At 38.5% G+C, this 15,799-nt stretch overlaps 1 protein-coding gene across 3 annotated transcripts in view; it reads right to left on the bottom strand.

The window, feature by feature from the left end:
- rasgrp3 (RAS guanyl releasing protein 3 (calcium and DAG-regulated)) overlaps positions 1-7,080 on the bottom strand; it is a 63,956-nt gene extending 56,876 nt beyond the window's left edge. For 2 of the 3 annotated variants that reach the window (XR_003694730.1, XM_028603564.1), the window contains exon 1: positions 4,050-4,303. The gene's annotated coding sequence lies outside the window, so the exon portion shown is untranslated. Of the gene's footprint in view, positions 1-4,049; positions 4,304-6,936 lie in introns of those variants that run through there. The other variant, XM_028603565.1, reaches the window with a different exon arrangement.
- Positions 7,081-15,799: the final 8,719 nt, after the last annotated feature.

Below are 15,799 nucleotides of genomic sequence, written 5' to 3'. Positions count from 1 at the left end.
GTGCCCCTTAGCATGGCTTGTGCTTTTCTGCCTCCACAATGGCCCACTTTGTCTCTGCCTCTGCTTTGCAGATGCGTCATTGTGTGTTGTATGCATAGTCCACTGACAGACTGCCAGTAGGTGCACACACACATTTGTGCACATTCAACACACATGTAAAAACGTACAACTGCTCACACACTGCCACAGGATCTGTTCAATGTTCACAACATACCAATTTAACAAAGCTGGACAGAGACGTTACACATCTTAAACACACACACACAGCCCAAAACTGACACAAAATAAAGCTTTAGTGAAAAAAAGTGTAAACTGCTATTTTGTCCATTGGTCTTGAAAGGCAACAACAAGCCCTAAATGTCACACAAACTAGCAGATATATGTATCACACAAACAACACAATCTCTATTTCACGAGCAGTTAGAGTACCCTGACCCCCTGAACAGCAGCGTAACAGTAAGCATCAGTCCTCCACTCACACACATCTACTGCTGGCTGTCACAGTTCCACTATCACCTCCTACTGACAAACACAGCAGCCTGCAGCAACAGGCAGCCGTGTGACACACACACACACATGCACGCACACACACACACATTAAAAATATGTTTATAATGCATTGTAGACATGGAAAGTGTTACTAAAAGTCAAAATGTGTCCAAAATAGAAAGGCTTCAATCTGATGATTGGCTGCAGCAGAGTAATGAAGTGACAACTTGATTGGTTTAGTTGAGATTTAGTTAGCTAAGTAAGACTATATGCCTACAATATTTGCATAATATCTGGGCAGATCCAATCATGTAGCCTAATTGAACAGGATTGCACATGTGCAGTTTAGGCTGCAGTGGGTGTGCTAAGCTAGCTTGTTAAAAAAAAAACAGGTGTTACTAACATTGAATAATTACAGAAGAGGATTAGGGCCATATTTGAGAAATGGATTTGAGTTTGGACATTAAAGCTTCAGTATGTAACTTAATGAACGTTACATTCAAGCCATTGCCAAATGAGTTGCTACAAAGCTAATTAAGACTATCAGCTCCAACCTGGGCGCATGGCTATCCTCTGGAATAAGAACTATGATTCACTAATATCAGTGGTAAGATTGGGTGTGGATTGGGCTGTTGGTATCAAGTTTAATTGTCATGATACAAAGTTTATTATCTTGAATATATACACTCCGTATGAGTGTTATCAAAATGAAGCTGAATACTTAAATATATTAACATTTGTTGTCTCTTTTATTCAGGATAATGCCTCAATCTGTATATTTGTTGTAGGAGAGAAATAAAAAATAAAAATTGAATTGAGATATGAATGCTGACATTTCTGATGCAGACTCTCTGTTTGCTAATCACTTAATGCATTTTTGCACAGACACTGGATTAATACTGTCTAGCAAGGTTATTTTGCCTAATAATAGTCATACTTATATCAGAAAGGCATGGCATACCACTTCGTGGTTAGATCATTGTGTATGTACAACTGATACACACGCTTCTTTGGATGCTATTCATTATGATTTTGCCATTGCCGATCATATACCATTTTCTCTGTCTTTAAATGTTAAAAACTTACCAATGTTAACTACTGTGGCTAATAGCATTAACACAGGAAGACTAGACTGGACTAAATTAACCATGGAAGATTTCCAGAAGTATCATATTAGGACTGATGGGTTGCTGGGAAACATTGCACTGCCCAAAGACGCCATAAGATGTGGTGATATTAATTGTAAGAATCCGCAACATAGTAAGGATTTATGTGTTTTATATGACTCAATTGTGGAAACACTTAATATTGCCAGTAGGCATTTTTATAAACCTCGGCGAATGGCATATAGCATCAAGCCTGGTTGGAACGAGCATATAGCAGAACTTCATGCCAAAGTTCGGTGTGCTTTTAAGGTCTGGATAGAGTCCGGTAGAGATAGACAGGGCCCTTTATTTGAGGAGAAGAAAAGGGCAAATGCAAATTTTAAATATGCACTAAGATTCATAAAAAAGAATGAGAACTCAATGAGGTCAGACTCTTTGGTGTGTAAGATGCATGGCAGAAGTTATAATGACTTTTGGAAAGAGGTTAGAGCCATGAACAGTATTAAAATGTCTTTACCCTCAAATATTGAGGGTGTTAGTGGCTCAGATAAAATTTGCCAGTTGTGGCGGCAACATTATCGCGAGCTGTTTAACATTGTATCCAAAGTGTTGAAGAGAATTCTTCTTAACAGGTTGGAACAGTATATTCTTACGACTGACAATCAATTTGGTTTTAAACATCTTCACGGTACAGACATGTGCATATTTGCCTTAAAGTAAATTTTAGATCATTATAATAGCCAGAATTCCACAACTTGTATGTGTTTTATAGATGCCTCTAAGGCATTTGATCGTGTGAAATTAGTATTCCCTGATTTCTTTTTATCTGGTACTGCCCTTAAAGTCTGATGAGATTAAATATCTTGGCCATCATATTGTAAATGATTTATCGGATGATAAGGATATCAATAGACAGTGTCACAAGATATATGCTCAGGCTAATGTGCTTGCACGTAAATTTGCGTATAATGATGGCATGAGACTGCTTCTAAAACAACCAAGATGATGTAGTGCTAGTCAAATGTTTGTTAATGTTGGTGTGCCTACCTGTTCTGCCTTAATAAGAAATCTTATTTTTCGATTCACGTGTAGAATGGCTGTCTCTGAAAATAGAATTATACAAGCTTTTGCCCACATTGGTTTTAGCTCTGTCAGGTATACATCTAGACTGTGGAGACATTGGCACTCCTGTTTGTATATTTCAAGTGAATGTTATTGACTTTTTATTAATTTAGTTGTATGTACTGTATATTTATTGCTGTGTTTTTTAACTTGTACTATGGACCTTCCTTTTTGAGTCCTGAATAAAGTCATTATTATTATTATTATTATTATTATTATTATTATTAATCAAGTGATTCAATGAACTGAGCAGAAGTAGCAAATGATGCCTATGGGGCGACAGAGATGGGGACTCGAGTCTGAGAGTCGGACTTGAGTTGCACTTAAGTCGCACAAATAGCTGACTTCAGACTTGACTCGAGCTTCGAGACTCGTCAACAACCTGTTTTCATGCAATTATTGCTTTTTAAATCTAAATTTATTCATGTATTTCTATTTTCTTTTATTGGTGCATATACGTTGTGCAAATGTATGATGAGCTGCATGTCCCCTGCCCTTTGCCATAATGTGTGTGTGATATGTGAGTGCACGCACATATCAAAAAATACATTGCTGCTGGCAACACCAAGTCCTCCCAGAGTTGTACCTTTTGTCATTAGTTTTGCTTTCAATAACTTGGTAAACAGTGGCAGTAAGCGAACAGCTACATGCAAGGTGTGTGGCACCAAGATAAATGATGCCGGATCAACAACGTCAGACTTCATCAGGCATCTCAAAACACACCCAGATAGATCAGTCACTCACACGCTAATGTGAAAGAGACGTTACATTTAGCATATATCGTCACAGGTAACAAGCTAACCATCACAAAGTGTTGTGCTAATGCTGGGAACATGCAAATTGTATCTTTATAGTTGTATCCATATGGTTAGGTTAATATTTCACCAGGTCCGAGGGCTAGAGGGATGTGTTAAGTAGACCCCATAAAGTTCTCCTAGAACTGATTTTGATACTGTACTGTATGGATGGTAGCTACAGGACATGCTTTGAATTCATAAGATTTAACAATACAGTGTTAGTCGACTTGGACTTCCAAACAATGACTTGTAAACATCTCTGTGGGGCAATTAAGAGACTTCAATCCATTTTTCTCATCATCTGGGAGCCATGATTGTGTTCATCACACAATATACAATACTGCCATGTAGCAGTTTGAAATACTGTACCAAGGACAACAAGTAGAATCAGTAGTGATATGTGGTATTAACAAGAGAAGCAAATACACAGCACACTAATCAATGGCCATCCAAACCAGCACACATGAGACTACATTCAAACTCACATTACAGCTGATTCTATTCAAACATTTAGGCAATCACATATGCACCTTACCTCATCGGAGACAGCCAAGATCTACCAGCACAGCGCGTGCATCCATTTTTTAAACATGTTTGTGTGTAAATCCACCTTTTGTCTCTTCAAATCCACATCCAAACCCAAATCCAGCTGGATCCAACAGACTGCTAGTGAACCCAGCATAGCTCTCTACTATCTCTAACTCTTTCTTCAGAAGGGCCTCTCTCATTCCAAAGCCCTCTGTCTGTCTCAGCCATACAGAGTACTGCTGCACATTGAGCCAGCACTGATCACACTGTCAGAGTTGTTTGTCTAAATGGCTACTAGACTTCCTTCAATTCTTTCCCAACTTAGCTTTCCTGCCTGTGTTGGTTGGTTTCCCTAGACTGAGCTAAATATAGGGACCACACAAGGTAAAGTGGAAAAGAGTAGAGCAGGAAATGTATCACAATATGCTTGTGCACACGTTGATCTTTGTTTCTGCGTGTCTTCCTGCCCTAAATCCCCCCAACATTCATGATAACTTAGTAAGTTAAATGTCCAGTGAATTATATGGTTTAGGTGATTACATTTCTTTAGAATTTCTGAGAGTGAGTGTGTGTGTGTGTGTGTGTGTGTGTGTGTGTGCGTGCGTGCGTGTGTGTGCGCGTGTGATGGTCAAACCATCCCATATTCCCCTGTAATGACGTCGTACACATTGTTTTGTCTCTCTGGGCTTCTAAAAATGTCTGCCTAAACAAAAGCACTGCCTGCACATCCTGCTGCCTGGCTGAAAAAAAAGAATGGAACTCCAACTTTTATTGTCTCACATTTCCAATGAGGGGCTGTATGGCATCTACTGTGGGGGGGCACCAGAGTTTAGTGCCATTTAGTCAAATGGAGTAAAATTGTTTAAAGTTTATTAATTCCCTGATTGATGAACTGGGTCGTGTGTATGTAACAACATTATGACATATTTAGTGGAAATGTCTGGCCAAAAACCAGGGATGGCAACTTTTTTCCATATAGTTTGGAGTGAGATTTGGTACCCGTGATGTCGGTGCATTTCATGAGTAGGCCTTTTGTGACATCACAGAGCGGAGGGGCAGGGTCATGACTCCTCAACCCCCTGGAACGTAAAACATTCAGCAGCCAAATGAGAAAAACATACCCAGTCAATAATCATGGTCAATGATGACTATGTATGTTTGATCAGCACATTTGCCAACCTCCAGACATTGCCTAAATTCTGCTGATTAATGGCTCTAGTTCACCTAAAAACCCTTCTATCCTTAAACTTGTTTTCAATCAAATGTGTAAATACCTTAACTTGCTGAATTCTATTTGGTGGTTATTTCTATTTGATGAAATGGATTCTGCATTCATAGAAACATGAATTAGTTTGTTAATATTTTTAATTTAGTTAATTGTTGTGACAGCAACTGCGTTCACCTGTAGGGCTGAGTTCAAATGTTCCTTTCTCCAATTAAAATTGATCTTTGTTTGAGAAATCTGATATTGATTCATAAAATCCAGTTATCTATCTTTTAATATCTTTTCACCATCGATGTAGAAGTAAAATGTCCTTTAAACTAACGTTTTGGGGTCAGTTCTTATTGTAAACATTAACCTGGTGCATTGTAAAAATATCTGAGACTTGCTTCTTGTTTGTTTCCATTGTCTCTGAGAATCTCTTTTATATCCAGATAAACTGGTATTGGAACTGTGATTTTACTAACCTGACGATGTAGAATCTAATTGGAAATGTAATCAAATATGGACTTTGTGAATTGGAATCAATTTGGGAAATCACTGCCGTGAGCAGCTTTGCTTGGTGGAATCCAACAGCTTTAATATAAGCAGGAATAAGACATGAAATAAATAGCAATAATTCGGATATCAATAATATGATATAAGTCAATAAGCATCTACAAGGCCCTATCAATGGAATCTGTGTCTTATTATTTTATTTAGTATTTTTCATGATCATTTTCTCTGTTTTATATCCATATTTTCCTGTGGATGTTCCAGTTAAAATGTTGTAGTGGCTTAAGAAGAGATCGCCACTGTCTCTTCATAGCTGTAGGACATGCTGTCCCACTGCAACGTATCCAGATAGAAAGACAAGAGGACGCCGCTGAACGCTGTGTTCATCACTGACACACAGTTAGCACACACTCTCAGTTAAAGTTAAGATGTGGTTCTGGAAGGGATCATTATATAGTGACTAACCAGGTTGCATTTTGTACAAGCACAACTATGGTAATAACAGGTGAGACATAAATACTCTAATAAAACTTAAAATGTATTACTGTGACGCCAAAAGAAACACAGAAATATTTTGGGTGCAACTATATGAAAAATTAAAGTTCACCAGTGCAGTCTGGAGTCTTTCTGTAGGATTATACAACACACGCCAATGGTATGGTGTTAACAGGCTTGACCTTCACTTCCACATACACACACTGTTGCTGGAACATTGAGTCATAATGATATCATATGATTCAGTTCTGCTCATTTTTTATTTTAGGATCAGAAGTAACAATTCAACATTCCTTAAATCAAAAGGCCACAACTACAGTGACAAAACATTCCCTCAAAGACTAGAAGAAGCCAGAACTTTCACTTTGAGAAAACACAGGCTGGTGTGACACCACAAAGTTGTAACTAACAGAGCAGAATTATTTAACTTATACCTTTTTAAAAAAGAAACAGACAAACCTCATCCACAAAAAATCCAATTACATACAGTACATGCAGTATAGAAACACATCAACAATTTTAACACAATTTTAAAAAGTCCACAGAATCACCTGCATTGTAGCAAAGATTGTTGCAAAAGATGTGAAAATATTTCTATTAAATTAGAACTTTCAGATTATCTCCTAAATACACCCAGTTTTTCAGTTTAGAACCAATATCAATTTCTGTAAAAATGCTTTACCTTGCTGTGATCCATTAAAACATTACCACCAGATGACCTCTGCCATGCCAATCACAAACCCGTATTAACAGGGCTCATCAGGATAGCTAATGATACACAAAACTTCTCGTAAGGGCTGCAGGTTAACTCTGTCTCTCCATTAACTTCCACAAACACTCTCCCTCCCTTTTTCACTCACACACGGTCTATAAATAGATTCTGAGTTTACTGGAAACAAAGATTGGTGTCACTGAGTAGCCTTGATCCAGTTAGAGACAGTGTGTGTATGTGTGTGTGTGTGGGGGGGGCATACAGACAGACACAATCTAATCCAGATGGAAAATCAACAGGTTAATTTGCAACTGATTCAACTGTCTGTTGCTCCTTTCTGCTATACAGCTAGTAGGCCTATATAGCATTGATTATGGCTAATGGATAGAAAAGAAAGGCAGAGTAAAATATAAAGATACAAAATATTATGCTGCTAAGGCTTCTGATACTGAGGAATTGAGAACTATAATGTTCTATTTTTCTTCTGGAAAACATGCGTCCTTTAAGGTTCCATTGCATTTGTACCTATATATACTGCTCACCTTATAGTTATGATTAATGTATGGTATGAGGTAAAAGAATATATGAACAAATTGGACTCTCTGTCACAATGCAGCCCAGTGTAGGGCAAGGTTTCATTTAAACCAGGCAAGCTGGATGCAGGATTCCAGATATGGACAAAGAAAGGAATAAGTAAAGTAGGTGACCTCTTTAAAGAAGGGATTCTAAAGACCTTTGAAGAAATCTTTCTAACGTATGACATCCCAAGGAAACTTTTTTTTTTTAATATCTCTGAGTGAGGAACTTTATTTCTTCTATACAAAACCAATCAGTAGTGATTCCTGCACTGTCATCTTTAGAATAAATTATAATAAATGATTGTAATGAGAGGGTTTTAATTCCATCAATATATAACTGGCTTTCATCTGGCTGTAAAGAAACAGGGATAACCAGACTTGAGACATGGAGAGCGGACTTAAAAAGAGGACATTTCAGAAAACAATTGAAAAAAAAACTGAGACGCATCTCAGAAACAAACAGCAAACTCCAATTTAAAGCTACTCCAATATATTTGGCTGATGCAGACATACACAACTCCTGTGACCTGAATAAATACAATCGTAATATACCTGACCTTTATTTTTAAATGCAATGAGGCTAAAGGGACATTTATGCACTGTGTCTGGGAGTGTGACAAAATGAAAACATTCTGGAGGGAGCTGATCAATGAAACCATATTCATCTTGTCTGTGAACATTCCACTTGACCCTAAAATTATTTTGCTGCACCTATATCCAACAAATCTGATTCTGAACCCCAAAGAATATAAATTCATTGATTTTTGCTATACTACAAGCAAAAAGGACTATAGCTCTTATCTGAAAGAAACTTGTTAAACAAAATCTGTAATGTACTACCTGTGAGTGCAAAAAAATCAATGAAGAAACTGTTTTTAAAATTTTCTTTAGAAAAGTGGAGATTTTACAATTCCCCTTTCCATGGCAACTGGGAAACTTCCATCTGCTGAGGAATAACGTGATATGAGCCAGAGCTCCAGAAGAGCTACTAAATGGCTCTTGTAGGGTAACACTTTATAACCATTGCTAATGTTAAATATAAAGTTAATTAAACTTAAGTAAAATGTTTAATTATTATTAGTTATGCTATAATTTATGTTATTTTAACAGTTTGTTGTTGCTTACATCATAACATTTTATATATTATATTAAGTATTTGTTAATGTTCAAGAAACCCTTTAAAAACCGTCCATAAACACTATTTGGATGTTATTATGAAGTTGGCTGGGGGTAGAAGGGGGGCACGGGGTGGCACCGGCTGCCTCTGAAATATGATTGTCCCCCTGGTTTTCTTCTGAGATTGAAAGGTGTGCTGATAGAACTTCCAACTCCTCCTCCAGTATTTGTTCAGTTTGTTCTTGCAGGTAAGCTCTGCTGAGTGCGTCCATCAGCATCCTCTGCAATCTGAGTGGAGCTTTGTGTAGTCCTTCTTTGAACACTGACTCAAGTGGTTAATGGTCGGACTCCACCTGTACGTTTGCCATACAGATAATGTTTGAACTTTTCACAATCATACACAATAACTAAGAGTTATTTCTCTATTTGTGCATATATTTACTGTGTCAAGTAAGAGACCTCGAGCCCTATGCCACAAGTTGTCCTTCCTGCATTATGACAGCTCCCAATCCTTCAGCGCTTGCTCCCACTGACAATGTGACGTCTTTGTTTACATCATAAAACTGGAGCACTGGGGCTGTGCTTACCAGTTTCTTCAGTTGTTCAAAGCTGCATTGCTGCTGTTTCCCAATGCCATGCAACTTCCCCTTCCAAAAGTTTCCTTAGTGGTGAACTGAGCTCAGAACTGGGAGAGGTACTGCACAGTGCCTAAGAAGCTCATCAGCGCTCAGACCTTCTCTGGGTCCGGCTTCAGGCCATCTGCACTCACAACATGGCCAATATAGCCCATCTCATCCCATAGCAATATTGCACTTGTCTTTGTTAAGTTTGAAATTGCAGCTCCTTATTCTTCCAAGAATCTGTTTAAGCATTTTGTCGTGTTGTTCTTTGTCAGCACCCCACACTAGAATGTAGAGGTGGGAAAACAGATTGATTCACGTATCGTGATTTATTTATATAATATTTTCTGTTTATATGATATTGCCCATGGCGACTGCATCATCGTATCTGTTTGTTTTTTTAATAGAAGGAAATGAAAATAGCAATACTATTGAATCCCAATATAAATCAAATTGCCACCCTTTTTTTTGTGATCAACTTTTTTATTGGCACCTTCAGACATACCAAACAAATTCCACACAGTGTTACAGGTATTAGCAGATGGTGCACAGAACAGATCAATACAAATTGAACAAGAACAAAAAAAGGAAAACAAACAAACAAACATACAAACATGGCTTTGTTGACTACTTGCTGTAGAGAGCTCAAGCATAACTATGTCTAGAAAATACACAAACCACTGTTTTATACAAAGTGAATGTGTGTGTATGTATGTGTGTGTGTATATGTGTGTGTGTGTGGGGGGAGCCAGCACTGAGCTATAATTTTCTTGGTTGCAGTTGAGCCGGCTAGCAAAATTCCTCCCAAGCAGGTGTAATTTAGAGTCATCATTAAGTAACAACAATCGGGTCAGTAGGAATTCGACATCCTATCACAGCAGATATTATTGATGTTGTTTTATTCCAAAACTCATTCACCTGTTCACACTCCAATATAACAATACTGAATAAGCATTAATACACGATAATTAAACAGTTATTAATGCTGTTTAGTAGCCTTATTGTAAAGTTGAGAACAGATGCACCTTAACTAACACTTCATAAATGTATAATAATACTGAAGAAGCATTAATACACCATATTGAAACAGTTAATGCTGTTGTATAGCCTTATTGTAAAATTGAGAACATTTGCACCTTAACTAACACTTGATAAATGCATAAGAGTGAATAAGCATTACTAAACAATGATTCATAGTTTATTAATACTCTTTGACTTAAACATTCACACAGCTTTTAAACATTAGTGAAACATTGTCAATGTGAAATACAATCTTCGTGACAACCTTCTGTTATGCATTCATATTCAAATTGTAAAAAAGGTTTTCATTTAATTAAGTTTAACCCAGTTCTCATATTTCTTTCCACTGAAGACTCAGAGCTATAACAGTGTTTGTCCTGTATTGAGATTACACTGGACATTTTCCCGCTCTTGTCATTTTCACTGTCCTGTCTTCTGGATAGTTGTCCACTCTTGAAACCCAACAACCAAGTGGGATATATCAATGTCTTTTAAATGCATGCAAAAGCTACGGATGCAAGGATTGATCGTTCACTAGATCAATGTAAGATCATTACACATGTTAAGGCAAAACATGATAGGGCAGCCTTAATGGTACACACTACCTAGTGAGTGGTGAGCTACCTTGACGATTATGATTATCCATTATCTAGATTGTGTCCAGAATATGAATGCATTGATGCATCTGACAGCCAGCAATCACAGCATTCAAATGTTTGTTTATATAAATCACAGTATACCATGAACCATAAATAAACATTATCATAGTTTAGCCTCTCTGGCTGAAATATGGTCTAGCTCTCTTTAACTAATGGTTCACAAGATGTGCCTCTGAAAGAGCTAAGCAAACAAAGAAATCTAAATACTTTTACTTTAAATATATCCAAGTAAAGCAAGCAGCAATGAACGGGCCCTTGCCTCTTGCAGGTCGGGGTACTGGCGGACACCAATCACACTCAGACTCCTTAAAACCACTTAGGGCCCTATTTTAACGATCTGAAACACAAGTATGAAACGCAAAACGCAAGTAGCTTTGTGGGCGGATCTCGGGCGCTGTTGCTATGATACTGGCGGGATAAATGAGTCTTGCGCCAAACGCAAATCTAAAATGGGTTCGTCTGAAGTAGCTAGGTGTGGTTTGGGCGTAACGTGAAGATAACCAATCAGAGCGTCATCTCACATTCGCTTTAGGAGCAGGCGCGCTTGTTCCATGGCGGATTGCTATTATGACGGAGGATTTGTCTGGCGCACGCCAGCGGGAGCTGTCGGGGATGCGGCAAAGTAATAAATTTCCGTCTTGGCCGGGTGGCGATGTTGCTGTGGCCTCTCGTGTGCATCTCCTCAAGTCTGGAGAGGATTGCTGCAGCAATGGAGCGTGGGCCTCCAAACTCACCACCTGCTCCTGTTGTTCCTTCCTCCTCCCCCCACTCCATCTCCGTCCACCCGCTCCACCAAGAGCACATCGCACATTGCCATTCCCGGCCCCTCAAGTGTCCAATCCGATCGTAGTTCAACATCACGTCTCCTTAAAATGCCTCCTGACCTATCCAAACACCTGAAGCGCATTTTCAGTAATATTTTTCCTTGTAATTATGTATGGTTTGCAAAAATGGGAACTGCTGCGTCCGTGTAGATGAGGGAAGCAAAGTGTATGTGCGTTGTGTGCACACTACATTATGGTCAAGCATGCGCCCCTAAAATAACATGTGAATAACGCGCTACTGACTTTAGACTATAACACCACTGACTTTAGACTTTTTTCCTGGTCTGTGGCGGAATTGTTTTCTGAAACTGCAAAATAGCACCAGGGAACGTTTGCGCCTGAACACGCCTCCTCTTTTCACTGAACCGCCCCCGGGAGCGCAAATTCATTCCCTAATTTACCGACGTGCGTCTGTGGAGGGAAAAGTCCGCTGTGCGTCGGGTGCAAAATAGGAATGATACATGAATCGGTGTACAAAGGCGTTGCGCTGGGTGGAAGATAGGGCCCTTAATGTTAAATCTAATTATAGATAGATATATATTTACCATTTAATGTTAAATCTAATTATAGATAAATAGGTAGATAGATAGATAGATAGATAGATAGATAGATAGATAGATAGATAGGATTTTGGAATTTATGTACTAGAATGGGCATGTTTTGACCTGCCATCACCATGTATTCCTGAACTAGAAGGTAAATCATTTGAGAAAGAAACTTGGGAAAAGTCCTGGAATGGACGCACATAACACTGTCCTTTCCTTACTTCAAAATAACACATTTGTCCTGTTATTAATAGGAGAATAAGCTCTTTCCAACTGGAGGTGTACATTAGTAGCAACTATAATCAACATAGATGCAGTTTAACCTATAACTTAATGAATGTAAATGAGAAATATGCAATGGAAACAGATGCGATTAAAACAGGTCCGTTGTACCGGGGGAGAGCAGTAAAACAAGTGTATTTAAAACAATAAATAAAAACCAGTTGAGGAATAACATTTAAAAAGAATAAAATAACCCAATTAAAATTCCTCCTTAAAAGAATTTAAAAACTAAAACACAACCAACTAAAATCAACAATGGTCCAACAGAACAGGAGTGAGAGATTAAAATGTCCACAGGTCTGGCAACCAGCTTCTTTGCCGTTTGGCTCCTCTCCTGGGGCATAGCCTGTAAAAGAGAACTCTAGGCCAGTCAAATGTCCTTTAAAAGTGCCAGCGCTTCATACAATTCACACAACAAACACCAGTCTTAGAAAGAGACTTACGCAGAAGGGAGAAGTTTTACCTTCTCCCACTGTTGCCGCTAGCAATCGGTGTTTAAGTTTTCTCTTAAGTCTCTCCGTCCGCTCCTCTCTGTCTGCTCCTCTGTCTGTTCCGTTCCGTCTGTGGTGCTCTCATTCTCTCCATGTCCTCCTTTATGTTCTCCTGTTGGTCTCTTGTACTTCTTCGCTCTCAGTGTCCTATATCAGGTGTCTCTCTCATTTGCTTATTCACTCTCATTTGCTTTTTCACTCTCAGTGTCCTCCATCTTCTCCTCTCTGTTGCTGTTCTGCCCTTTTTATCTAAAAAACAGTCAAGTCCATCTCTGGCTCCCAGGTGCGAGTCATTAAGTACTATTTACTAAAATGTTCACTGGCAGAAGTAAAACCAACATTAAAAACACACACCACACGTTTCAAAATAAAAGCATGCAATATAAAAAAAGATAAAAACCACAGCAAATAGTAAAACCACAGCAAATCCAAATAAAAGCATGCTTAAATAAAATCTACTTCCGCCACGTGACATATGCAGATGATACAGTTCTTTATTTGCATACCAAAAACAAATAGCAGGCTGCAACTAAACTCACTGAAGCACTGGTCCATGTTTCTGACTGGCTAATAAGGTCATATCTACATCTTAACATTAACAAAACAGTCTGTATGTTCTTCTCTAATAAATCCACAAGTACACAGCAGGCTGATGTTTTTATTGAAGGAGAAAAATCATGGTAGTGTCTGATTTTAAATGCCTTGGTATCATTTTAGACTAATTTAACTTTTAAAAAGCATGTTAAAAAGGTGGCTAATACCATCAGATATAATCTGGCTAATTTTAGACACATAAGGCCATATCTAACTACAGAGGCAGCCAAACATTTTATACATGCCATGATCTTTTCCCACATATACTGTTTCACAAGTTGGTCCCAATAGAAACCAATAGAAAACCTCTATAAGCAAACTTTAAAAACCCTAGATCAAAAACCTATCAGTTATCACCACTGCCATATCAATACTGAATACAACTTGTAAAATTTTGACAGTTTTTTACATTATCAAGATGCCAGCCTCATTTTCAATATATTACATGGGCTCACCGCTCCACCACTGAGTCAATTTATACAACGGAGGCAGCCACCAGGGGAGACTGTGTTGTACAGTATAGACATAGTAAGTTTGGCCAAACAGTACGGGCCTCAAATTATGGGAACTGCCTTCCTATTGAACTCAAAGAAAGCACCAGCTAGCTATCATTTCAAACCAATCAAAACTGCAATCATCAATAGCTGGTTTACCTCATCCTAGGTACTGCCCTTCTTTGTATTGTACTAATTTTTTACGCCGACTGTCGCTAATTTGCATCAAACCCCTTCCATTCTGACTGCAGGCGAGATAGCGTGTGTATTCCCCCCAATGCCGGTTTGTTTAGATGCGATACATACCTCGGAACCTTTTGCATGCACTGGTTTCTCGTAGGACCGGTCGGAGTGGGAGATACATCCGGTTCACGGAAGCAAAATTAACCCTTACCCTACCCCTACACCTAATCCTACCCCTACACCTAATCCTACCCCTAAACCTAACCCTACCCCTAACCCTAAAGAAACTACTGTCAATGTTAGGGAGTAGGAGAGTGTTTTTTTCTTGCTGTTGTCAAGATCCATGTATTTGTCATTTACAGTTTAGAAGTTCTAACAACTTTGTGACATGAATGAAATCTATTATGTGTTTTATTAATTTTACCATTTAGTAAAGAATTTTACCATAATGCCTGTTGTCGCTAATTTGCATCATACCTAAATTTATATCTATTTCATATGCTATAGAAAAATTAACAATCTCAACTTAATTTAGCATCAGCTTGGAGCCAGAAACACATCATATTTTGTTTATATAATTGTGAATAAATTCAGGCGTCAAGGGGTTAAGATGGTATAGACCAAATTTGAAGTTGATCGGATGAAATCTCTAGGAGGAGTTCGTTAAAGTACAACATGTGGAAATGGCCAAAATCGCACTAATTTCGAACTTTGAATTCAAAATGGCGGACTTCCTGTTGGGTTTGGGGTATGGCGTTTTTTGTACATCTTGACATGTTACATATGTGTAACAAGTTTCGTTAGTCTACGTTAAAATGCAGGGGCTCGCAAGCTTTGTAGGGGGCGCTAGCCTATGCCCAAAACCCTTAAAATACGTAGATTTTCGCCAGACTTGATGCGACGGCCAGTTTTGGTGAGTTTTTGAGTATGTTAAGCCCCTCAAAAAGGCAATTAATTTGCTGTAATAATAATTCCTTCAGTTTCAATAGGGCCTTCGCTGCTGTTGGCGCTCGGGCCCTAAATAAAATGGGTCTTTACTTTGGCAGAAGCTAAAAGCCACTGACAATGAAACATTGAAGCTGGTTGCTGCTGTTCCTGCTCTTCCTGGTTATGTTGCTTTCTCTTTTGGTTTGTTTATGTGGTTTGTTTATCTTTATGCTTTGCATGCACCTTTCCGTCACGCATACACACATCATTACACATGCTCACTTACTCTACTGACTGTACTGACAACCCCACTCCACACCTTAATAATCCTTCAATTTGGTCTTATGTTAAACTTTAACATGGTGTTTTTCCTCTTTGCCGTGGCCTAAGAGCAGGGTCATAACACTTCCCTAAAATATAAAACAGGGCTTTTGCTTGTCAGAGCATATAGGCACAAGACTGGATGTATCATTTAACGTTACCAAATTTTATAGGTTGAA

The sequence above is a fragment of the Perca flavescens genome, chromosome 17 (genome assembly GCF_004354835.1).
Source record: "Perca flavescens isolate YP-PL-M2 chromosome 17, PFLA_1.0, whole genome shotgun sequence".
Taxonomy (NCBI): Eukaryota; Metazoa; Chordata; class Actinopteri; order Perciformes; family Percidae; genus Perca; species Perca flavescens.
Note: the sequence above shows the minus strand (reverse complement) of the source record. Positions and strands in the feature narration are given on the sequence as shown.